Source organism: Takifugu rubripes, chromosome 7 (assembly GCF_901000725.2).
Source record: "Takifugu rubripes chromosome 7, fTakRub1.2, whole genome shotgun sequence".
Classification (NCBI taxonomy): domain Eukaryota; kingdom Metazoa; phylum Chordata; class Actinopteri; order Tetraodontiformes; family Tetraodontidae; genus Takifugu; species Takifugu rubripes.
In genome coordinates, this window is record NC_042291.1 from 5,045,380 (window position 1) to 5,070,843 (window position 25,464).

Here is a 25,464-nt window from a genome sequence, read left to right on the forward strand (position 1 = left end):
AGCTGTAACATTCGAGAAACATTGGGGGCGATCCAAGGAAGTAGCCTCGAAGCTCGGCCTCCTGGTGCTGGTGCCTGGGACATAATGTAATTGCAGCTCACGCTCCTTAATAAGGCCGCAGTAAAACTGGCACAGAGCCGCCGTTTAGAAGCTCTACGGCTCATGTCAGCATACAGAGCAGCTGTGAAGACGAGGTTAGCGACTTGGGATCGCTCTGCCACGACACTCACCCACCTTTCCTGAGGGGGGCGCTTCGACACGGAAATACCTCAAATCAAAGCAGACTTGATAAATGCTGGAAATGAATAAAGGCAGCCGTGTGATGCACCTGTACCATAAAAGCTGTCATTTGTTTTACAGTGGGATTAGCTTCATTTACGTGGCAAACCATGAGCGGGCTCATGTGTTGGCGTTTTGCCATACGCGCTGACCTGCTGTCTCTGTTCTAATGCAGCATCGGCAGCCATGATGCTTCATTTCTCTGTCGTACAGCTCAGTGGAGAAATAGGCGCATTTTCATGTTGGGGGGTGGGAGTTGGGGGGTCACGTCAGTCTCTGGGGAACTTTGTGTTCTGTTGGAAGTGAACAGCATTCCATACTTCTGGAGGTGCAGCTGCTGCAAGAATAGATAGCTTGGCTAAAACTAATAAGGCTAAATATGCTAATGCTAATGCATATTTAGATATTTAATAAAGTTTCTCCTGTTGGTCACATTACCTCAGTAATTGTGATGAATTTTACAAAAAACATTTTTCCAGGTTTGTTTTCAGTGTCAACCTTTATTAGCGTCATCACATTATTCCGTTAAAAAAGGCACATCTGGTGAACACGTGAATGCACATGACGTAACGTCAACATCTCTAATGAAGCTATACTCTTCACCAAGCTCCAGCAGAACAGATCTATTTGATCTGCACTTAAGAAGAGAAAGAAATAGAGAGATTTAGTGCAACAATTTAATTTTTTAGACCACAATTTATGGTTTCAATGCATCTGGACTGATATCAGAGGAAAGACTTTTTTCTCCCCAAAAGATTAAAAACATAATTTCAAGCTTATCCAGGCAGATAAGTAATTGTCTCGAGCGCAGGGATGTGCATGATTATCAAAAGAATACATTTTCTAAATTAGGCCAAGATAAGTCTCCCTTGAATCAATTGCAAAAGGGCTGCACAGACACAGATTGTTTAAAGTAATATTTAAAAGATTTGCATAGATTATCAGTCGTAATAAAAAAATTTGCCACTTTCCAAAAATTAATATAAAATGAATTAGCCTGATATTACTTGATTTATTAAGTCTGTGTGTGTGTGTGTGTGTGCGTGTGTGTGTGTGTGTTGTTAAAGCTGAGGACAGGAAATTAGGACAGAGTATTTGTCATGTCTCACCCAAAAGATGTATTGTTGCAGCCGTGCAGGTACAAGATCAAAGCCTGCTGGGAAGGCTGGAATAGTGCACGTGTGTGTGTGAACACACACCGCGGCCCAGCTCTACCATTTCCTGCTGATCTAGCACGTTCACGCTGTTGTCATCGTGAATGGGACAACAGGTTTGCTCGCACTTTAGCTGCAGGGTCAAATCTGACTGAGTCAACACACACACACACACACACACACACACACACACACACACACACACGCACGCACACAATATTTTCCCAAAGAAATCTTTATAAGCTGGTAGCCCACACATCAAAAATACAGAATGGCATTTGTGTGTGAGTGTGTGTGTCCACTTTCATGAAAACAAAGTGAAAGATGAATCGGTTGCATAGAGTATAAAGACGACAGCTCGCTCCTTCGCCACTGTGCCAGCTGACACATGGAGCCGTCCAATCGCAGTGCAGAGTAATTCACTGCTGTCGTGGGTCTCACATTCACAGGTCCTAGCAACTATAGCAAAACAGAAATCCAACTAAAGGTGGGCTAGGCCTCAACATCACATTCTCTATCTAGCTGGAGGAGCCCATTTTGGGACCAGTTCATCCAAAGTCTTTAGCTTTGTGTCCACAGACAGTGTGGACAAGTGGACATCGCTGATCCACATCTGCAGACGTCCAGGGTCGTTTCCTGCCCTCAGCGATCACCTGCAAACAGAGAAACGTTGTGAACAGTCAGCTGGTGTGAATTTGGTGGACAGAGACACAAGTAAAGCCTCCATTGTTTGCGTCCTAAATCAGGTTAGCAGCAGCTGAAGGGATTGGAGCTGAAGTTGAAAGACCTTAATGGGAGCCTGGTACACTACGAGCTGCTAATACAAAGAGGAAGCATGTGATGCACGTTAAGCTAGACTAACATCCCCCCCTCCACACACACCTACCTTTTTTTTTTATCACATTTTCCAGCAGCTCAGACATTAAACTTAAAATATTACTGCAGGTCATCGAGTGCACAGCAAACACAAAATGCTTTGTAGCTGAAAAACTACAAACTGCAGCCTTGATTAGCATCATCTAAGCTATTAGCAAGTGCGACTGAAACAGATGGCATTTACACTAGCAAGAGAAATTGTGGGGGGGTGTAGGGGAGGGAGCGGCGTACATATAAAAGGCAGTTTGGGGTATTTGAGTCAGTTTGAGTTATTGGCATCACGGTCCTGTTTTGTGTAGAAGACTACAGTCAATGAGCTTGTTAATGGTAAATTTACAGTCCCAGCAGGGGGCCCAATAAAAGCAGGGGATGGAGAGGATGAGGAAAGGGATGGAGATTTCTGTGTGAGTGATGGAGCGGAAGGGGGAGCTGTTGAAGAAAAGAGACGGAAAAGTGGAAGACGCTTGTAATTAAGAGTCTGAAAGAGTGTGAGAGGCACACACCGCCCAAAGCAAACTTTGAGCCAGGGTTCCCCCCTTGTCCCCCCCACCACTATTCGCTTGTGTCCCTCTGCTGAATGAATAGCTACCCCAGTGCTACGATGTCCCGTCTAGCTGCTCCTTTCTCCTCCCCCACCTCCCACTCATGAAAAGGAAGCCGAATTGAGCAAACAGTCAGGCTGTCAGCTCAATAGGAGGTCTGGCCATGAACTTGAAGTCCTTCCCAGGCCCCCTGCCTCACTTTAATGTGGGTGGGGCAGCAGTGATGGTTGGAGAGACAAGAGGGACGCGGGGGATGGTATGTAGCCAGACTTTTGGGGGGCCCCAACATGCCAGTGTTGAGGGGACCCCTGCCATAGAGGTTCCCAAGAATGGTGCCCCGGCTTTATCAATGGGGGCAGGGTGCCCCAGCTGCCTACTAACCCCCCCCCCCCCCCCCCCCACCCCCCCACCCCCCACTCACACTCTTTGCAGAACTCAGTCTGGACAGGAGGGGTGCTGGTGATGGGGCATGTGCAGACAGGATGGTGTCTGCACCCCTGCCAAAACCCCTTTAGACCCCCAGACACAAGCTGCTGGCCGTGCCCTCCCCCTTCCCCCCCCACCAGGCTTCTCATCATCTCATTAGCCAACGCCAGCCACTCTACACTGTCTACTGTTTGCATTGTTTTGGGTTCTGCATAATTTACACAGTAAATTGAGAATGGACCCGGCCTCTTTGCTCAATCTACCACCTGTTTATGGAGGTCTGGTGGAGATTATTGTGCTCTGGGCTTGACACAGTTAAAGCTGCACCTCTCCACAAAGCCAAGCGATGCGTACACGCCATCAAAACTGTAACTAGTGGAGGAGCTTCTGGTGACCTAGTTTGATACAGTTGTGTGGTTCTCTCTACGACCACATTTTAGTGAGAAGAATCAGTTCTAATGTTTGTTTTTTACCTTGACCCAGTGTAGTTAGCATTAGCATTGCCTCAACACCACAGGCATGAAGAAATAAAAGGGCTCTTCTGGTGGTGCAGACAATGGAACACATTGTTTTCTTGCTTAATCAAACCCCAGCTCGACGCTAATTGGTGTTTCGGTTTAAGCGGTTTTCAAAGTTGGGAGCTGATGGTTGGAATAATGCAGCACTATAACGAGCTCACTGGTGGAGAACAATACTCGACTTGTCTGAGCACCACCTGCCCTCCAACACTGGGACACTGAGAGACAACACTGCGTTCCCTGATTTCAATCACGGAAGAGTCGACACGATGTTTTTACACATTTGAAAGAAAGTGGAAAGACGGGAAACAAAAAATACCGAGAGGAGTAAAACCTCAAGAATTATTTGGACGGTCATCGGTGGGGTTATTTACTTGGATGACCTTCACTTGTTCCAGGGGTTCTGGAACTGGAACCTTTCGGACCCTGTGGTCAGATTTTATGGAAAGTTTGGTGTGACTGGAGAAATCATGTAGAATTTACAGGGATGGTTTAAGTGGGTGCTGATTGTGGCACCTGCAGGGACCAGTGTTGGCTGGTTGACAGGTGCCCGTCAGCATCCGAATGGCGTCTCGGTATCGATTGCTATAAAATGGCAGATGCTGCCATGTTGGGGGGGGCAGGCTTGTGTGAAGGTGGCATGTGAATGCCCAAACGGTTAAGAAAACATGGCGCTGACGGGGACAGATGCCCACTGAAAAGCCTCCTGCAAGAGGCGCCGAGAGCCGAGTGATTTAATGTGAACACACATACAAAAAACAAGCCCCGCCCACAACCACTCACCCTCCCGCCTGCCCGTCAAGCGCGTCCTTTAAATTGTGCAATTAACAAAAATATCAAAGGTGATTAATGCGAGGGTGGAGGAGAAGATGGCGTGTCGGGATGATGGCAAGGCGGGCGCAGGGGGTCAGTGCGTTACCTGTGCTGGTCGATCCTCGCGCTTCCATTTCGTGCCAGCGTTTCTCTAAGATGGTGGTCCGGGCTGCGTCTTTGCTGTACAGGAAAAGGAGGGCAGTATGCTGACGATGGAGCCGAGGTGGAAGGAGGAGGTGATGCAGAAGAGGGTGAGGAGAGAGGGAGGCAGAATCAACAGCAACCCCTCCTCCTCCTCCTCCTCCTCCTCGTTCTTCTTCTTGTTCTTCTTCTTATGTTTTTTCAGTGTTCTGTTTGCTAGCTTTTCTTCTGTGGTGTGGTGGTGATGGTGAAGCCTGCCAGAAAACAAGAAACACCACAACGTGAGAGGGAAAATGTTTAAACACATAGTTGATACACCAAAATCTTCAAGGAAGACACACACACACACACACACACACACACACACACACACACACCTTTTCATGTCTGTTCTCATGGTACAGTCTGCCCCTGAGCATGCAAATGACTTTCATTATGCAAATACATGCAAATCAGATCCAACCATCTGAGAATCAAGGGTGGGAAAGGAAAAAAACCCTCGACACACAGACTGAATGAAAGAATGAAAGAAAAAAGGGGACAAAATCCTTTTGAGTGGCAGGAGGCGGTAAGTTAGGTAAATGCTCTGTGGACAAAAACAGTTGCACAATTGAACAAACACGATTACCTTTTTGTTTGCTCTGTCTTAATCTATTTCCTTTCATTTGCATACATCCTTGTCATTTTGCCTTGTTTTTTCCAGAAAGGCTCTCCAAATATAAACACTACATCAGTTATATTCAAGGACGCAGATGAGCCTCTGCATTCTTCTCACCATCTCCGTGCACTCTGCAGCCCAATGCTGCAGCTAACATCAGTCCCACATATTCAGCCACGTTAATAACTGGTATTTAACAGTTAAGCTAACTGAAATGTGACGTTTGCAGCTCTGCCTGTGGTGCCGTGTAGTTCATCTTTGCCTAAAACAGTCAAATCCAAGCTCTGTTTGTGTGCATTAGTCCAAGAATCATGAGCACCACCAGCTTAAAGCAAGTCATTAAGAAGCTAAATGCTATTAGCGCCGACACAGACAGGCTGCTGTAGATATTAGATGAAAGAGGTTATGGTTAATTGGTTGAAATCAGCATCTGCCTTCCACCAAAAACCCTTCCCTTAATTACCCACACCTGCCTGTGGCAAAACCTGTGATTGAAAAAAGCAAAGTGGCACAATATTACTCGGCTTGGTCTTTAGCAGGTGGACCGCGTATCTGGCACGTTTAGCCATATAGTTCACGGACCCTTCTATTGACAGAATCCAACAAAGCTGACTGATCAGTGAACGCCGTCTGAATTTGCTAACGCTCTGAGCCCGACAGAAAGCATCCTCCATTAGCCGGCGGAGGAGGGAGAAGGCTTTTGTCTCCAAGTGTCAGTAAGGGAAAGCTGTGTCTGAAATTGGAATAAGGTGGTAAAAACAGGGGTGACTTGGAGTGTGAGAGAGTTGGGGTGAGTGAACAAGGTGGGAAAGAACTGCAGGGGTGGGGTACTGCTGAATGGTGGCAAACCTCTCCTAATTGGCACTTGACATTTTTTGCCACTGGCACTGGAGTGGGCCAGCTTTCAAGCCCTCTCTGGGTTCTTGTTGGAAAAGTGCCTTATGCAAATATGGCGAATGGGCTCTATTGTGAAGCCTCTGATATTAACAGCTAATGCAACAATGAAATTGTGTGCTCACTCAGGACTCGTAGGTGTGTGAGAGAGAGCGAGACAATGGCAGAGGGAGCAGCTTCAGTTTGAACAGACCCTCCATCGGATGCTTTGCCAAGTCATTTCAGCAGAAAGGGCTTTTTTGAGGACAGAGACTCTCAGTAAAAGCTTTATTAATGACTGAAACAAACAAATGCATGTGCTGTTTTGCTCTGGATCAGAGAATGCCTCTGTTTATCCTACCACTGAATGACTTGATTTAAAATACTGAAGGGCAGAAAAGGCTTCACTCAATCTCTTTGAAAGATATTTCCCCTCCTAAAACATCACCGCCTTGGTTCTAAATCTGCAAATGTATTCAAGCCTCAGAGATGTGCCAAACTCCCTCTGATATTTCTTTCTTCCTCTTTGTGCTGGCATTGTTTACCCTGAAGTTGCTCCCTTGGGGTGAGCAAAGCTCAGGATCTGAAGGTATCTGCGGAAGCCCTCGGGAGCAAACTTGGCAAATCTACTGAGAAATGCTACAAGACCAAAAGACAGAAAAGGAAGAACTTGCAGAGTCCAGCTCAGCTCAGCCCAAAGCGTTCTCCAGCCTGGGAACATCCTGGGGACTCCTGTCCCCTGATGGCACAAACACAAGCTTCATCTTTATCTGAGCCATTCCAGTCCTCCACAGAACCACGGGTCTGACGGCAGCAGTCCCCACCCAATGGTCCAGACCCAGTCAGAGTACACTTGTTTGTGCTAAATTGCCAAATCTAATCTCCTTTGTCTGGGCCGGACCATTGATTTTTGCAGATACAGATACATTCATTTCTCTGTGAGCATGGGGGGGGGGGGGGCTGGTAGCACAGTCGGGCCGTCTGCTGCAGCCCAACAGTGAAGCCATTTTCCAAACCCTGTTGGTGTGTTCCATCCAGAGAAAGAGGGTGAGAGAAAAGAGGGCAAAAATCACTTCTCCTTCTATTCAAAGAGCCTTCTGGCTGCCCGGACCCGGCGGGGCTGAAAGAGAGGCAAAGGGCCACATTGTCCCACAGTGACAAGTGGACTAGCTCTATTGACTGTAAAGTCTACTGGTGAGGGGGGGCAGGATCTGAACACAATGCCTGTTTTTTCTACGTGACACTTGGAGTCTAAGTCTGCTTGCTTGGCGCATGAGGGCTAAACCAATCCCACCACCCTCCATTCCTTTCCCTCTCGCTGGATTCTTCTCTTTGCACCGTGTGGCAGAAGCTGTCCAAAGGCCCAGAGGAGACTTTTACCAACGAACTGATCCGGAACACCTCACTGCTGGTCCTGTCCTCCTGACCTGACAGTACAATAGTGAGGTGCTGCTACCAAGAAGATGACATCCCTGACTGACACCTGTCAAATCTGTGGCTCTAATCTAAAATGTCCCTCTCAGCACCTGCAGCGCAGCACACAAACGAGCTCAGGTCTTCCAGACCGGTACCGTCCATGCGAAGATGGCAAACTGTGAAGAGAATATGTCCAAATTTGAGGCCTTTAGTTGTTGTGACAGCAAACCACCATGTGGAACCTGTGTTACAGTTGGAGGTTAGTAGCTAACCTTGTGGTTCTACAGCCAGGAGACCTTGAGAACAATCCTTAGTGGCCCTTCTCAGCAGGACTGACCCTCTAGCTTTGATGGGTAGAAAGGAAATCACACCTTCAATCAGCCATCAGAAGGCGTAAGGTTGGAGATCTGATTGACCAATTACTTCTCACCATGAGCCTGGTCAAAGAACCTTCAGGCTCAGATTGTTCTCCTTCCTCCAGTTCATGGACCTCGTCACCAGGGCACTTTCTGCTTGATTGCTCCTGAACCACTCCCCCCTGCGCGCGTGCACACACACACACCCACACACACACACCCACACACACACACACACCCACCCACACACACACCCACACACACACACACACGGAGCAGCAGCAGCTTTCAGAGATCCTATCAGGCCCTTCCACATGGTAGCCCCTCATGTAATGGAGGCTTTACCACAACCCATTCACAACCAAGCCAACTGTCACGTCCAGCAATGGCGAGTACCCCAAATCAAACATATTTTCATGCAAAAAGGAAGAATAGAAACGGTGGCAAAGAGGGGGGGGGGGGGGGGGGGGGGGGAATCAACAACAGCTAACTTAACAAAATAGGCCTCAAACCACTTCTTGTCTGTTCTGTGAAGGTGTCGGTGGGGAGTTGGAAACCCGGATTAACTTAGAGGGAGCATTCTTAATTCGGACAATCCCATCCTAGTCAGAACATATGTATAATTCATTGCACCATATGCGGCTCCGGTGATATAAAAGACCCACATTCTTCTCAAATTGCAGGTCCTATTGAGAATTCTGTTTGCATCTCAGGAGTGAATAGAGATCAGAGCGTCCCAGGGAACTGATTAGCTTGCCTGTTAAACGACTAGTGAAAGTCTGCAAGTTCTGCTGTATTGGTTTTCAGCACCACCGTCGCTGCCGGGCCATGTGATACTTGGGCTAAGCCACAGCATGTGGCCCCACACACAAGGATCATGGGGCTTATTAGATTAAAAGTGATCCTGTCGCACCGACTGTACTGCGGTGGATCACTGCCAGGGCTGTAGGGAAGCGACAGCAGCATTCCAAACACAGTTGTCCTGATTCTCTGAAGGTTCTTAACCAGAAGGTGGGAACATCTTACCTTTTCCTGCACTCTCCAACCTCATTTTAAATTCTTCTCTTTTCTTGTGGCATTTCTTTTGTCTTTTGGAAGAAGATACTTTGGGGTCTTGATGCCTTTTCAGGAGCGTAATGGGATTCTTGTTACTTTCGGTTATCTAGCTTTATGAAGAATGTACATCACTCATACAGCTAGATAACCAAAGATAACAACCAACCCCGAAGGCTACCCATCCTCTCAAGCCGTAGGTGAAGTGTCATTGGCTGACCTCTGACCTACGAGCAGAGGAGAAAGATGTTGGTTGGCTCATTCTGAAGCGTCTTTGATGTTTCCGGTTTGGCTTCAGATCAACCTGCAAATGCTCCACAAAGACACAGAAGCAGGCACAACTTAAAGGACTGCACCTTCCACTTCGATGTCTCCCAGCGGCCCCTGCCCCCGCCCCCCCACAAGGCTTCCACCAATCACACACTTCTCTTTATGTGCGCATATTTTTTTAATTGGCTTCGATTCCCCATCAAAAATGATGTCAAAGTCCTGAGAGGTGGAGAAAACACAAGGCGTCAAACCAGTCCAAACTGGTTTTGGCGCCAACCTTCACTCTGGTCAAACACCCATCCTAACCTGCTGATTGCCTCCATAGGAGGGTGAGGGCTTCAAACATGGCCCCCCACCATGACCCAAATGCATTTTAAATTAAAGGACACGACTACAAAAGTAGCTGGTTTGTTTTGATTTAGTTATCTGATGTGGATGCATTCAGATGATGCCCGAGGTCATGTCAATGGAAAGATAAGAAGCTTTAAGATGAACAGGAAATAGGAAACAGGCACTCACACTTAGTTTGATGAGGACCCCAGAATTCTGTTCTAACATGCAAAAATAAAGATAACACACTCTCTCCTCTCACGCGGTGTGTAGGCACATGGCTTTCTGATTAAAGCTGCTCTGTGTGCCCACACACACACACACACACACACACACACACACACACGCATGGAGACAGAACGACGGCGAGATCTGAGAGAGGAGGGTGTGACAACGAGAAAATTCTCAGCCTCCTGCATCAGAACGTGAACTGTTAGCTCAGGTGTTAGCAACCAGCAAACCCCACTGGTACTGTTCTCGCCACAGGTTCCAACATACAGCTGCACTTCTGAGTGGTTTTGAAAGACTGTTGTCCTTCAGACGCCTGCCTGCCTTTGTTCCAGTGTCCGGGGACAAAGCGGGTCCCCTCAGCAGCAGAAACCCTACCCAGAGTTTGATATTTCGAATAGCTGCACACGATTTACACAGCAGCAACAGTTCTGCATTTTAAAAATGAGATTAATTTCAGACAGGTGTAAAATTATTTTGGATTAACATTTTTGGAAAAGACAAAATAACGAAATGAATGTTTGCATTAATAGGAATTACAGCATGGAGATATTTAATGTTCCATAATAAACTGAGCCAAGTCTGGATTTTTTCAAGGGTCAAAAATGTTTTATGTGATTCATTTTGATGTTTAAACTCATCACTTATTCATCAGATATTAACCTTTTTCAGAGTGCAATATTAACGTTTTCATTTCTGCTGTGAGTTTTAATGTCAAGTGTATTTTTACGTTTCCAACCTGTATAAAAGAATTATAGTTTAATGCAGGTTGCACTGATTTCCAACAATAATAGCCTTTCTTTAATTTACGCATGTGTCGTTATTCAATTCGGATAAACTAAATACAATATTTGCGTTTTTTTTCACGCTGCGATTTAAATGAATATGACTCTAAAGCATTCAAACTGACCCACGGCGGCCTTTAGGCTCCCAAAACTCCAACAGTACATTGAAGAAGTCTGATCAGACCGGGCCCTTGCATGGACCTTAATGACGTCATCGCTGGCGCTCTTCTCTCTGGAAATAATTTATGCCAAATTTCCGCGCTGATTAGCAAGAAATGGAGTTCTGGAGCAGCCGCTGCGGGATCAAACACTGCCGGGATCATCTCATTTAACTGTGATGCGGGTGTGAGTGACGCGTGCACAGGAAACAAAAGCAATCCCACAAACCTTATGAGCACCAACTAGAAATGTTCGACGACAATTTTGGAGGGAACGCGTTATTTTCTGGAAACATCAAAGCCAGTGGAAACCTGGTCACCCCCCCCCCCCCCCCCCACACACACACACACACACACACACGCATTTTTCGCGTGCGCGCGTGCTTTGCGTCATGGGGAGCGCTGTGGAACCGTCTTCCCAGTCTGACTGAAGTTATCGCATCAAAACTAAAACGCATCGCGCCATCCTGGCTCTACGGAAGCCGGAGTGGTGGGACGCAGAGCCAGTGTCACCTACAGCGAGCATAGCTGTCTGTCCAGGGATCCCTGGAAAAAAGACACCATCATTTTACACTCCAGTCAGCAAACTGAGTTTCTGTCGTCAGAATTGTCAAAAATGGAACCTGCAGAATTTAGTGGAGGCGCTCAGCGACTAACAGGAATGACCAAATACCAACACAATAACACAGAATTAAAGAAACAAAAACTAGAAACCAAAATAGCATCTCCTTCATGAAATACACTCTTGCACTTCCACAGTTTTACAGTTAGCCTGATTTTGCGTATTTTCTCTCCCTCCGCACCGACCTCTGCCCACATTAATGCTCTCAAACGGATCATGTGAACCGTTGCGTAATCCAGATTTCCAAATCTGGCTTCACAGCTGCGGACACACTTTCCCTCCCCGTCGGGCGCACACGTGTGTTCGGACAAAGGCCTGCACACGTGTGAGGATGGAAACGCACTTCATCCTGGAGCATGTGCACTGCAGCAGGCCCGTGATAATCCTCCTCTGTGCTTCGGCTTTATTTCAGAAATATGTGATCCCGCTTCGATCCTGTCTCTGGACCCGGAGCTTTTCGTGGTGCTTCTGCGCGTTGCCAGATCCAGCGGAGCCCCCCCAGGTGACCCCGTGGATGTGGGTGCACGGCCTTTGTGGCGCCCCGTGAATGGCGCATCGGACCAGGACACGATGCGTCACGGACAGCCACGGGAGTTCTGCCTCATACACGTGGACGCGCCACCCGTGACCTCTGACCAGGACGCTCATCATCATTAACGAAGCAAGAATCAATTAAAACAATCACAACCGAACTGAAACCAGAACATTTCAGTTAAAGAGCAGCGTCTCCTCCAGACGCCGCTGACAAGTGTCACCTGCGACGCCGGTCGGAGCATCAGTTCGACGCCAGGCGGAATTCAAGCACATCCGAACCACCCGCATCTTCCCGCTCTGCATCCCGCATCTGCAGGCTGCTCTGCGCGGGGGCTGCGCCGACAAGCCCCTTCCTTTTCAGCCCTCCAGAAAACACAGTTTTTACTCTTTATACTCACGCCGTCGTCTGTGGGTCACTGCGGCTCTGTGCGCTTTCTACAGCCGAGAAGAAGAAGGCAGCTTGGGGGATGGAGATCGAGTGAGCAGTCGGAGGCTGGAGCTCAGTCTTCATGGCTGCGGCTGGTCGTGACGTCTCTCTGGCTCCATCCATTCAGCTTCCATGTGACGGGTTGTCCCCCTGTTTTATTATCATCCCCATTATTTCCCTGGGAGGTGGACCTCGCCCCCGCTCTCCCTCTGACGCTCTCTCTCTCTCTCTCTCTCTCTCTCTCTCTCCCTCCTCTCACACACTCTGCCGTCCTCGCTCTCATCCCTCCCGTCACATGCAGTGTGAAGTTCAAATATACTTGCTCTAAATCATATAGCAGCACCAAGGCCCTCCCCTCGATGACACGGTGCAGGTCTGCTTCTTGTCTCCACCCTCTGAAATATGAAAGCAGTAGTGCTGTTAAACCAACAAGAGCCTCCATCTGTGAAACCAAAGTCCTGGACCTCCTCACTCGACGTGAAAGCAGACTGACTGGCGGACGCGTTGGCGTTTCTTACGCGTGAACTGGCACTAAAAGCGCCTCCGCGCACTCCCTGTGCTCCGCTTCACCTGTCAAGTGCACCGGTGCGAGACAGACAGCCTTGGCACATTAGGGATTATAAAAAAGTGTGTTGTAATCTTGTTTGGATTCCAGTATTCCTTTGACACAAAGCCCCTGACGGGACTGCGGCCTGCGTGCGCTCATGCGCCTGGATCAAGTGCGCGTATCCACGATCCTCATTGTCCTCCTCTTTGATACAGAGGAGTCCAGGAATGTGACCGGGGGGGTGAAGACCGTGCAAATCAGCTTTTACTGTCACCGCCGAGTCCAGAGCCCGCAGACAAGAGCCAAGAAAGGAGGTCTGGGTCACCTGATTATCATAATAATCAGATCGCGAGGATAAAAATCTCCTTTGAATAAATTACTGCTTCAATAGGAGGCGCGACTGCCAAAGAGACAACTTTGTCAGAGCCCAGTTTGGTGCGCGCGCGTGCGTGTCTATCAATTTCCCGGGCTCTTTTCTCTGCACATTTTGGACGCTGTCCTGGAGCTCAGGCTTTAAATGCAGCTACTGTTTCCCTGCCTGGTTACCAAGCGGGCCTCGCTCTTTGCTCGGTGGTGGCTAATGGGCTAAAGAGCGCGCACAATAGGCTGCGTGCACCGTCTCCCCCCGTCCTCACCCGTCCTCACCCCTCCACCTCACTCTCTTGCTGCATGGGAACCCGTGCACCGGGGTGGACCAGGGCGCGCTCAGCATTGTGGTGGCACGTCCCAAGTTCATTAGCACCCATCAGGCCATTTTTCTGCAGGATGGCGGGTAACACCCCCCCCATCCCCAAACTCAGCCCCATCCGGTTCATACTCGTCGGTTTCAAACCCGCTCACGTGTCTGGAGATGGAAATAAGTCGGTTATTGCGCAGTTGCGAAGTGATTTAGACCGATCAGATGATCATTTTAGCAGCAGCAGCAGCAGCGCCGATAAGTGTTAATTAAACCTGCAGATTCATTATGATCACAGCAGCTTAACTAAAAGCTAAATTGCATTATAATTAATATTGTAATTAGTATAGTTGTGAGCGCATTTTAAGGAGAGAAGTTTTTAGTTTTGCCGATATCTATTTTTCTAGATAAACTTAGAATTAATTCGTTAAAAACGGTCGTATCTATTATTTCTATTTCGACTTGATTGATTGAAAACAAATTCATTGATAAAGCTCCGATGAGAGCGAATAATTCAGTCATTGACTATCAGAGATTCTTCCTGCCGCTCAAAACTGCCTCAGAAATCGGCTGAAAATAACATTTAAAAAGTGTAAATAAAGGATAATAAATGTTAACTGGAACCTGAAGGCCAAAAGAGGAGCTTTCATTTTTGATGATGAGGTTTAAAAGTGAAGACATCGAACATCTGAGGAAACAACAGTTTAGAGTTTTACTGAATTAAAAAGATTGACAGATTCAGTGAATCAGAGCAGATTCGGACCCTTTTCTGTGCATCCACAGTAAAAACGAGCAGTAGTTTGGACTGGTGCAACAGAACCAAACAGAACCGAACCAAGAAGAACAGAACCAAACTCAAACTCCCGTCACCAGCTCTTATCTGGGTCTCAACATTCGATTAACTCGTGTAAAATCGCTCCTGCTGAACCGATTGATGTCCAATCGTTGGTTGAATTATTATCAATGGATTTATTATCTTGTTTATGTTTCAACCTTAAAAAAGAATCTTAATACAATAGGAACATCAGGCGTTAACAAATCACTGTCCAAACAATGATTAAAAAATTATCCGTCATTATAATTCAGAATCTTCTGAGGAAGAATCACATTTAATCACCTTTAATGAGCTGTTGGTTCAGTTTCTGATTTATGCTTCATTCACAGGGATAATTGTGTTATTGTTCACCTGAAGAGTTCAGAAACCTGAGTTCACTTATTCTTTTTATTCTTATTGATGCCGTTGTTGTTTAGAATTATTTTAAACCCAATAACATGTAGACACACTGAAGCGGCTGAGCAGGTGAGTGTGACGTCAGCCCTCTTCTCTCTCCCCCAGTACAACTCCCCAGTATCTCCAGTAACACCAGTGTCGGAGACCTGCAGCTCAAAGCTCTGCGTCTTTTGTCCCTCACACACACACACACACACACACACACACACACACACACACACACACACACACACTCACGCACACACACACACACACACAGATAGTTTCGAGCTGCGCTTCTGTCAGAATCGTTGCTGCAGTTGTTAATTCTCTCTTTTTTTGGTCTCTTTTTTTCTTCTCATTAATCGGATCATCTTGAATCGGATCGGCAGCTGCTGCTTCATCCCTACGCTGAAGAAAACTCACCTGAACTCTTCCTTCAGCAGCAGCTTCAGCAACATCAGCAGAGTGGAAGCACAAATGTGAACCCCCCCAAAAAAATCAGTAGAAAGGTGTGATGGGTGGAAGTTCGGTCATAAATATCCGGATTCTGGTCGAGCAGCAGCCGAACAGAGAGAAGCAGGAACAAAACAACATGGCGGAGTGAATAAAAGCTCCCACGCCAGAGTCATTACGGCTGTAATTAGACGCTCATTTGCATAAATGCTAATGAGATCTAAATTCATGTCGCTGCTGGCGGGAAACAGTTTGTGTCAATAAAAATAATGATTTTCACAGGCCCGAGGAGGTTCCCGAAGCCCAGAAAATGCTTGATTTTAAATAGTTTCATATGTACAGCACACACACACACACACACACACACACACACACACAGACACAGGACCGATTGGATTTTTCTAATACCGGAAGCGGAAGATTCTGCAGCAGGGATAATAATAGATTTAACGCAAAAATGGTTCAAACACTCAGAAATTTGATCCGCCTTAACATTAATCTGATAAAAATCTGATTAGTTTTCAAGTTTGTTTCTGTGAGCATTGGTTCTGATTTTATTTGGCTCGTGCTGGACAGGTCAGTGAGCGCGTGCCCTCACCTGCTGCGGTTCTTTCCCGCTATCTTCGGTGACGTCACGACAGGTGACTGAGTACCGTAACTTGTCCTAACCCATCATCATCATCATCATCATGTGTGTGTGTGTGTGTGTGTGTGTGTGTGTGTGTGTGTGTGTGTGTGTGTGTGTGTGTGCGTGTGTGGGTCGGAGCTGGAGTTTAAATAATTGATGAAGTTGAACCGCGTCACCTCGCGCAGAAACACGCGCGTCACCTTTCTTCTTCCCAGCGATTCATTAAAAATTCTCAAATATTTCACCATAAACTCGGATCGATGTGTATTTTTACTGATTTACGTGCATAAATACTGCGTGTGTGTGTTCATTTTAAAAAAAGGGATTAATTATTCTGTCCCAAAATAACCCAATTGACATTATAATATCATTGATTGATTAATAATCGATCAGTAATTCGTCCTAAACATAAAAGTTCCATCATATTTTGGAAACAAAAGGACAAATTCTACACGTTAAAAGTGAAGGTGTTTTTCTGCTTCGGAACAGGAGGAAAACTTAAAACGCCTGATTCAAATGATAGCAACGACATTTTAAAATGTAGCAAAGTAATGTGTCCATTTATTTAGGCTTTAATCAAAACATTCTACACCAAACACACAGGTTTGATGAAAGAAGGTGCTGATTGAAGATTGATAATTGATCTTTCATATCACAGCGTTGCTGTTTTCACTGGCGATTAGAAATAAAGAATAAAATATCCACATTTTCCGGTTTGCAATAAATAATAATTTGTCTCCACAATTAACCAAATACGCACAAGCATACAAATAAAAACGAAAAAATAAAGAAAAAAATGACAAACACTAAAATTTATCATGTAAAGGGTTCATAATCCGTTTAGATGAATCCTTCTTCTCATTTAAATTAACAAAGTGGGGGCGGGGTGCGTGTGCACGCGCGCTCATAGTGTCGTGTCCCACGGTGGAAATTACAAAAGACAAATAATTAATATGCACATAAATTAAGAGTGAATTTCAGGAAAAGGAGAAAGAGGAGGAGAGAAAAGAAAAGAGGCTCTGTTCACATGGGCCAGCAGGAGGTGAAGAGGAGGAAGAGGAGGAGGTGAAGAACACCAGGAGAGGTGACCAGAAAAGAGAGGAAGAGAGAGAGAGAGAGGCTGAAATGAAGAGGTGAGGGAGGGGATGAAGAACATGTATGAAGCAAAAAATTAATAGATGAAAAGATCTGAAAAATATTCTCCAGTTAATGAGTCAGAAACTCCCGAAAAGATATTTAAGGGACTCTTCTGATAAACACATTAAATATGTGTGTGTAAATATACACACACACAGTATATACGTGTATGTAGTGGATATGTATATAGATATAAATACGTGTTCCATATATCATCAATATTAATTATATCCCGTCTCATTCATTCATTCATTGATTTATTTCGGTGTGAAGACCTTCCGTTCTGTGTTGTAACACAAACCATTTTTGTCGTTATTTTTAGGGTGGGGGGGGGGGGGGGGGGGTGCACCAGTTTGGGTTTGATATGGACGCGAAAAAACAAATGAGTAATGAGTATTTCCAAAATGATTGAATTTATATCAAATGCAATCAACAGTTTCTGAAGGTTCCTACAGATGTTCTTCATATTTGACAGGTTATTTAACGCCAGAAACATCTGAGGTTGAAACGATCAGTTCATTTTATCAACGTCGGTGTGAGAATATTTTGGATTCTTAAACCGCGCTGATGAAACTTATATGTTGATGCCGCGATGATGCCCCGAATATAACAATGAATTGTGTTTTTTTGCGAACAACAAAATGTTTTGATTATAACGTCATTTTTGTACCTTTTTATTAGGGGCTCCTGCAGTTTTTCGCCCCCTGTTGGAGATCCTGCAAATCAGCCCTCGGAGCATTTTAAGCCTTTGTCTCCCTCCTTTGGCGACTTATTTTATAACAGCACATTTCATCCAAATAGTGATTTATTCCAGTGAATTCAGTTTAAAAATACAAGTCCAAATAATAATAATAATAATTTAAATGTCATATTTTTTCTATTGATCCTTCCTTAACATTTGATTAAAAATGCCTCGTGATTTAAAAAATAATCAAGATAATGAAAAAGTATTTCGATTAATGAAAAGTATAACATTGTGATTCAAAGAAGAAAATAAAGTCATCAGGTTGAACATCCTGTCTGAAATGATGTTAATTAAAATTCCAATCATACATTTAAAAAAAAACAACAACACCAAAACCTTCTACGTTTATGGACTGAAGACGATTTAATATTTCTTGTCATATATTTTAATCCACTAGATGGCAACAGTTGTCTATTTTTGTTCTTTCTTTTTTGACTCTAGTTTTCTCCTAATTAAAAAAGTTTCTGTGATTGATACAATTGTTTAGAGGATTCAGAACAGCTCGTATACCCCATCAGTCGAGGAGTGCAGTCCTCCTCCTCCTCCTCCTCCTCCTCCTCCTTCATGCCTTGTTCTTCTTCTTTACTGGCAGCTGGTGATTGTTATTGCTCGAGGTTTCTGTCTATTACGAGGACACGTGACTCTCCTCCTCTGATTGCAGTAATTTGGGGCTAATTGAAGTGTGCATCAGGAGGGGGCGTTTGTTGCACCCGTTGCCATGGACACTGACCGTTGCTAAGCAGCTGACAGGATGCTCTGGAGTGCAGCGGAGCGGCAGGTCACTGTAAAGAGGGATGCTCTCTTACACGCCTCTCATCCGCAGAACATCGCTCTCAGCTGCCCAAAACTGAGAGATGGAGTCAGAACACAGACAGAACTGGTGTGCTGCTTTAATGAGGAATTTGTTTTAAAAAATATCGAAACAATTAATCCATTTCTTTGTTTGACCAATTTATAGCACGTAAATTAGAGGGAATAACTAAATAATATAACCTGAAATGTCTTCATCAGTCACATGACCATCTTTTCTTTTAGATTATTCATTATTTTTCAAACCAAGCTTCACATTGTGTTACATTTAAAGATACTCACGTGGGTGTCACGTGATTTAAATGAGTAGAGTAAGTGGATTGAAACAAAAACGCTGTTATCATATTAAACACAATATATCAACAACCACATTATAGAATCTCCATGATGTCATACAATTTCAAAGTTTGATCAATTCATCCAATAAACCAAATACAGGGAAAATTTCATAGTAGGAGAGACTTTTCTTTGCATGTTACTAACACAAATAATAAACAAAGAGTAACAACAGTGAAAATAACAAAAGGTTAAAGGTATTTTCTCCAGTACTCCCCAGACGTAAGATGAGGGTTTTTTGTGCGCAAACACGAACGTTTTGATGAAAGAATTACGTGACGTCAACACCTGGACGCTCCAGACGCGCGCTCGTGCCAATGTTCATTCCTGTTGGACTTCTGTCGCGCGCCACGCTGTTTTCTGCCACTGTAGATCACTCATCCGCTCACTGTAAACAATAGTGTTCTTCCGCCGAGAATGGGTAAAATAGTGCAACGATAGTGAAAGTACTGGGTACTGTGTTTTTACTTCTATTTAACTTAAAATGAACTACAGCGAAGAAATGTGCTTCAACAGACGGAGACGCACTGTGTTTTTTTGTTTTGGTTTTTACTGTAAAACTAAATGTGAATCTTGAGTAAGCACGCCAAGTCCGCCGATTTAAACATTACAGTACATTATCAAACCCGTGGAATTCAACAATGTTTAACAGGCTGTTACAAACACTTGGTACTAAATCATTCCAACGTGCACAATCAGCTGGTCGTGTTGAAAACAGGACCAAAGCGGAGGGATATCCTCTTCCAACACTTGATGTCGCCGTCCGCCCTTCCTACTTCACGGCTTCTATCCACGCAGACGATCTGATTGGACGAAGCAGCGCCCTCCGCGCGTTCTGATTGGCTCGGCCTTCTGTCAGTCATGCAGCAATGCCACGGGATAGATTAGGCACCATTTGCCATAACTAAATAATTGCCTGCATCAAGTAGGAAGATTTGTTTAAATTGTTATCCCACCTCGGAAGGCGGAGAGTTGCACTTCTTCGCTGAAGCCTTTAAACTCAACAGAGAGTGGCGTCGTTTCCGAAAACAGATGTGGACACGCCGCTCGGGTAAGTCACTCTTTAAAGCAGCTAGCGTCCGTGTTTGTGTCCTATTTTCTTGGCTTTTGGAGGTGTCCTTCCAGCGGCTGTCCTGGCGCTGCTGCGCACTCCAGGAGTTGATGCCCGGCACCGTGCGGTGCTTCTGGCAACTCTGAGAAGGCAGTGCGGGCGAATTGGTAGCCCCTCAGCCTGTCAAGGACACGCAGGATTTAGAGAATACTATAGTTTGCTAAATGACATCGCTGCTGTTGCAGAGTAAGACTCTAATCTTGCACCAGTCAGTCCTCCGTATCGTCAGCACATCGTTGGCGGCTCCAGCGTTGCACAGCAGTAATAATACTCTCTAAGAAGCTGTCACGAACGATTTACAACTGGCATTCTGCTTTTGACTGATTTCTCTTCATTCCGCCAGATGGATTTAATCTCTTCAGAAAGCACGTCATGTTTATTGGAAAGTTTTTCATGGCATCTTCAATCTAACGCAGGTTTAAAGGTGGTCAGACAGATAGCGCTGTTTTACGCCCCGATGCCAAACTGGGTTTATTCTAGCTTCTGTCGTGGATTTTTGGAAAAGAAACACGTTTACAACTTTTTCACAAGTAGTTTTGTGTGTCGAATGATTGGATGTCTCTTTCATGAGCCCATTTCCGAACCTTGTGTTCTCCTTGCTGTGCGTAATTGCTTTTCTCCCGGGAGAGAGTGCCATCAAACTTCTAATTTCCTCCTCATACCCGGAAACCTTTTTGGCTCGTGGAATAACACCCACGTTTGTGACGACATGACTAAAGCAGAATAGAACTCACGTTGAGCCTGCGATTCCGTTTAATGATGATGCTCCGTGAGTCTGCGGTGCCGGATTTGGCACAGTCTCCTCACAGGAAGAAAGTCCTTAGCGTTCTCTGCGCGCTCTTTTCGTGTCTGCGTGGGTTTTCCCTGGTAATTTGACGGAACCCCCTCCAAACATAGAGTGAGTTAGTGACTGGTGTGTGTCCTGGGATGACTGCTAACCTGTTCAGGAGGGTCCAGAACTCCCCTGATCAGGAATAAGTGCGTTAACAAAAATTGTATGGAGGGAAGTCATCTTTGTTCAGCTGCTCCTTAGTCACGCACGACGGTGTCTCAGAGGCAGGTGGCCATTATTAGAGGCCAAACAAACATAGACCTCTCATCTCATCAGGAAAAGGGGGGAGTCACTTCGTTATGTAGGCCAGCGGAGGTGGGCACGGGGCTCTGATGAGTGCTTCAGCATCGCCTGCAGGTGAACTCTGGGTTTGCCAAAAACGGTGACAGGATCCAAAGAGAGAGTGCAGATAAGACTGCTGAGCATCGCAGCAGCCAGGAGGAGAGTAGATTAGTGCTTCACGTGCGAGTCTGTGGCGACGTTTGTCCTGACAGAGACGCCAGAATTAGCTGACTCATGAGAGAGCTGTGTTTTCCAGAGGGGACTCAAGACTCTCAAACATGTCCTTCAGATCACTGTGGAAATGCAAGTATTCATTAAAGAGGTTCTCTGAGTTTCATGTGTGAAGGTGAAGCAGAATCATAGTGATTCATCCTAATGAAAGGGCTGAAGTCTGAGCTGCCTCCATCATCCAGAGAGAAGCCGAGGTGCCAGGATCAGATCCTGCTTCCCATCTGTCTTTGGTTTAAAGCTCAGCATCTTCGCTCTGATGTCTACATGAAAAGTCATTTGAGGTCTAAATTCCTCCTTCAACATAAATGATGTGTCACATTTGACCCTGGAGATGGATTTTAGATCAGAACCTTGCCTTTGTGGCGAGCAGTTGTGGGATATGTCTGACACAAAAAAGTAAACAAGTTTGTTTCTGTCTTCTTTCAAGATGTCAAAATGAAGTGTGAATACTCCCCCCACCCCACCCCCCACCACACACTCTCCCTCTCTCTCTCTCTGGAGGACTCTCGCTTTCACTCATGTACTCACACAGAATCTATAAATTGAGCAACATATTGTAGCCAGACTTGTGAAAATGGTGCTAAGCTGCAGATGAGTTATGGCCTCAGCTCTAGTAATGGGCTCTTGCATCCTGGAGAAGCGTGACTGCAGGCGAAGCTCTAAGCCACTGTCACGGACGCGAAAGCTCCGCCTGGACAAAGCGTCAGGGGGCAGTTTATTAAAACAGTAGAGAATTCTCCTGAAAGTCTGTTGAATGCACAGCGCCAGAGAGTGTGAGAGGAAATAGGAGTGTCTACTGCAGTCAAAACACTGTCAGGAGAAGGGCCCCCGCCACGCTGCACCCCCACTGCTGCTCATTTGAGGAAGTACCTTCAGCTTCCTGCTGAATTGCAAACACAAGCTGTCAGATGGCATCCTGACATTACGGCCGGCGTCTGTCAGAGGCGTGAAGAAAGCAGCAACCGATGAGGATTTCGGTTCTTTCTGTAAACTCCTGATAGTGAATCCAGATTTTTATGTAAATGTCATCCATAGATGCTATAATTCTGCTCCTCTGTAGGTCAACACTGGAAACAGACGTTAACTGAGCTTTGTTTTCATTGGAATATGATAACACACAGCCATCTGTGTTCGAAACCTGTCCCATAGAACTATTCCAGCCTTTGCGGGTCCCGGCCTGGCGTCCAGCTGTTTGTTGCTATGTGGACGATGAGTCTGCTCCGTGGATTCGGCTCTGAAGACGACCCACGTGCTCATGTCATGACAGCAAAAACTGAATAAATAATACAAAGCCCTTTTTTTGTTGAGTGGGCCACGGAGTTGCTATGTTTGCTGCTGTCAGACAGGAAGCCTATGGACACACGCTGGGCGTCTATTCAGTCCTGTGAAGCTTTCAGCAGAAAGGCGCAATTACTACCTGCCCCGGTTGAGTTGCTTTCATGGCCTCTTTTGTGTGTCGGTTCCAGGGCAGATTTTGTCCGCAGCTGTTCCCACGCTGAGTGAGTAGAACAGGAAGAACTCAGCGGCACAGCAGGTCTCTGCCTTCTGCCATTATGGCCATGATTCAATCATGGCAGGGCAGCTTTTTTTACCCCAGCAGATTGAAGCGGCAGAAAGACGTCCTCACCCGCTCTGTTAATGGAACTTGAAGCCAAAGGTGTTTTATCGCAGAGGGGAGCCGACCAGACACTTAATGTGCGAAGTAGTGGCAGCAAGCCTCACCTCACAGTCACTCCCCCATGGTGCCTTCAAAATGGCCTCCCTCATGTCCTCAGACCTGTGCTGGGGGGAGGGACCAGACACCTTTTTCCTTCCTTCCTTCCTTCCTTCCTTCCTTCCTTCCTTCCTTCCTTCCTTCCTTCCTTCCTTCCTTCGAGTTGAACCTCAGTTCAGGCGGGGCACCGGGGGGGTGAGCTCCACACTCAGGATGCTGTGGCTGATCAACGTTGTTAGGCTTTGAACTGATCTCTGATTAGTTTTATCCTTCTGTCACGGTTTCTGTTGGAGCATTTGTAGGTCGAGTAGTCGCGTTTAATCAAAATTACCTGATGGAGAATTTGTTGGCATTCATCTGAAATCATTTAGCAATTATAAAAAATAGTTCCATGGAAAGCAAGCAATGCTAGATGGGTGTTTGGGGGGCTTTAATGTATTCATGAACTTATGCAAGGACCCAACACTCTGTGTCTGCTAGCTTTGTGGATTTTGCCTGCAAGTTCAGAACACCTGCAGGCAGAGAAAAGTGGCGATTACAGAAACCTAAACTTCATCAAACGAAGCTCCGAAGCCGCCACGCTGTCTGACTGACATGCGATTTGTGGAAAGCAACAATGGAGGAGATCCCATCGAACCAGTGCTCTTAAAGTCTTACTGTACACCACATTTCTCCCTTTATTCAAGCTCTGGAATAAATGATTAAACTTGAAGCATTTTGTGTAAAGCCAGTCACATTACTGAGTCATGAGGGAGGTTTTAAGATTGTCCCCTGAGAGGCCAGAATTGGGTTTATTTAGACAGTGTTGTGGGAAAAGGGAATCGTCAGACAGCCTCTGCTAACTGTTGTTGGAGAGTGTTTTAGACTCCATCATTAGTTGAATCATCATTAAATATTCTCCCTCTTCTCTTTAATGCTGTAATCTAACATCATTTATCTGATGGTCGTGTGGGGTCAACATGTGAATGAGGTCAGACCACTTTAAAGCCTTTTAATGTTTCAAAAACAGACAATTCAGTCACACTCTCTATGTCTGATTTAAAGCTGAGAGACGGCGCTCTTCTGCTTGGACAAACTTCCAGGACCACACTGATGAAACCCAGTAACAATCCAGGATGGGAGGATGGAATCTGGTACACGATTAACATTCATAATATGTGTGAAAACATTAAGGGTCAGTTAAAAAGCAGCAGCAAAGGGCCCATTTATTAATCATAACTCCCTTCAGCTAAAGCTCACTATTAGCTAACTTTTTTAGTTTCCCTCTAATATCTTTGTTTTTTTATGGAAAAGCCGGCACACAATTATGTTTTGAATTAGTGAAAAAGGATAGGAAACATCAGAAAGCTGTGTTGCCATGAAAACAACCTTTGATTGTGGATTTCTGGACGGGGGGCAACAGTGCGTCTCAGCTTTCAGCCTCCGAGTTTAAATGGGAGAATGTTGGAGCCCGAACTTGTTTGGTGGAGTTTGTCCTGGCTGAAATGATAATCAGGCTTCTGTACTGGACCGCAGACGTTCCACTCATCTCTCAGATAAACAGAGCTGTGGAGAATCCCTCTCTCATATCTGCAGCTGACAGTTTCTGGGGAAATGGGGGGGCGTGGACTGCCTTAAAGGTCAGTGTCTGCTGGGCTGCAGGGTCAAACTTAATGCATGTCTGGAGAAATGCTGATATTATTACAACAAATCATCTAAAACCATCAGCCACACATCCTCGGTCTGTCGTTTCATCACCATCTGTGATGTGAAATAAAGTTTAGAGCTTGGTGGTAAATCCCTGCTCATTTTTACCATGCTATAAATACCCCACCAAGGAAGGCTAAATGTGTCCCTTCTTCCACAGAAGTCATCGTAGGAAATTACCAGCTTTAACACCCAAATGGAAGTCTGTGCTGACCTCCTTTTACAGATGTAAACAGCAAATGCACTAACATTTATTTCAGTCAGGGATTATAGAATCTACAGGACTTTGTAGATTCTCATTACATCTCTTTTTCGCTGTCTATTTATTTGACTCTCGTAGGTTTATCCAGATTAAGTTGTTACTTAACTCACTTGACTGACCGAACTGGTCCTCTGATGCGGAGTGGTGGGAGACCAGGATCAAGATGTGACCTCTCCCATTAATGGGACGTGTTAAAACCCTCAACAATTACCAGGATTATCCTAAAACAGACAGATTGCAGTTCTATGGTTGTATTGATGTTCAGAAATGAAAGCTGGTTTGACCTTGACCGCTGTGACAAAATCCCCTTAAATTCAATAAGGATCCATTTAATTGAGCTTC

General features: G+C 45.6%; 1 protein-coding gene and 2 long non-coding RNA genes across 11 annotated transcripts in view; 1 reads left to right on the top strand and 2 right to left on the bottom strand.

The window, feature by feature from the left end:
- Nucleotides 1–759: 759 nt before the first annotated feature.
- Nucleotides 760–12,776, bottom strand: LOC115250298 (uncharacterized). Of its 4 annotated transcripts, XR_003888870.1 has the most exons (4): nucleotides 12,431–12,776; nucleotides 9,079–9,332; nucleotides 4,715–5,003; nucleotides 760–2,086 (listed from the first exon to the last, which is right to left on the bottom strand). It is a non-coding gene; the product is annotated as an uncharacterized lncRNA (long non-coding RNA). The 4 variants fall into 4 exon arrangements; XR_003888871.1 differs by lacking the exon at nucleotides 9,079–9,332 and having other exon boundaries at nucleotides 12,431–12,765; XR_003888873.1 differs by lacking the exons at nucleotides 9,079–9,332; nucleotides 12,431–12,776 and adding an exon at nucleotides 11,224–11,237 and having other exon boundaries at nucleotides 4,715–5,126.
- A 5,959-nt stretch (nucleotides 12,777–18,735) lies between these two features.
- On the bottom strand, nucleotides 18,736–20,977 carry LOC115250299 (uncharacterized). The gene is made up of 3 exons (XR_003888874.1): nucleotides 20,850–20,977; nucleotides 19,961–20,235; nucleotides 18,736–19,856 (listed from the first exon to the last, which is right to left on the bottom strand). It is a non-coding gene; the product is annotated as an uncharacterized lncRNA (long non-coding RNA).
- The window catches only part of mef2d (myocyte enhancer factor 2d), a 54,335-nt gene continuing 48,793 nt past the window's right edge, over nucleotides 19,923–25,464 (top strand). For all 6 annotated transcript variants that reach the window (XM_011618846.2, XM_011618850.2, XM_029838258.1 and 3 more), the window contains exon 1: nucleotides 19,923–20,055. The gene's annotated coding sequence lies outside the window, so the exon portion shown is untranslated. The remainder of the gene's footprint in view (nucleotides 20,056–25,464) is intronic.